The 572-nt window shown below is 57.0% G+C and overlaps 1 protein-coding gene across 1 annotated transcript in view; it reads left to right on the top strand.

Moving 5' to 3' along the window:
* Nucleotides 1-455, top strand: part of TMEM18 (transmembrane protein 18) — a 21,660-nt gene extending 21,205 nt beyond the window's left edge. The window contains exon 5 of the mRNA XM_006779386.2: nucleotides 425-455. The gene's annotated coding sequence lies outside the window, so the exon portion shown is untranslated. The remainder of the gene's footprint in view (nucleotides 1-424) is intronic.
* Nucleotides 456-572: the final 117 nt, after the last annotated feature.

The following is a 572-nucleotide window of genomic DNA, read 5'->3' as shown; positions in this document are numbered from 1 at the left end:
GGGGGGGGGCCACAGAGCTTCCGGATCAGCCCGGCTCCCAGCAGCAGCCGAGCCCCACGGGCTGAGTACTTCCGATGCCTCCAGTACCACCAGTCCATCGCGTACTATTTCTCACGCGATGTGAGCAGACTGGCACCTGTGCCATCAGCGTAGGGATGTGCTGCTGTCTAGTGGCGGCCACAGGCCTGGGCGGCTCCTCAGGGCTCAAGAAATCACAGTGACTTTCCCAGGGTCCCTGCGCGAGCCGGATTCCAGCTCTCGCCTCTTAGGACGCGGATCAGTTAAGCTCTGCTTGTTATAAGAAGTTTTGCTTTGGCCCTGGCCAGTTTGGCTCAGTGGCTAGAGCGCTGGCCTGCAGACTGAAGGGTTCTGGGTTAGATTCCCGGTCAAGGGCACACGCCCAGGGTGTGGGCTCGATCCCCAGTAGGGGGCGTGCAGGAGGCAGCCGGTCCATGATTCGCTCTCATCATTGATGAGTCTATTTCTCTCTATCTCTCCCTTCCTCTCTGAAATCAATAAAAACATATTTAAAAAAAAAAGTCAAGTGTTTCCTATGGGTGGGGGAGGGCAGA

This window comes from Myotis davidii, unplaced genomic scaffold, assembly GCF_000327345.1.
Source record: "Myotis davidii unplaced genomic scaffold, ASM32734v1 scaffold1395, whole genome shotgun sequence".
Classification (NCBI taxonomy): domain Eukaryota; kingdom Metazoa; phylum Chordata; class Mammalia; order Chiroptera; family Vespertilionidae; genus Myotis; species Myotis davidii.
This window is presented reverse-complemented; position numbering and strand designations above follow the sequence as displayed.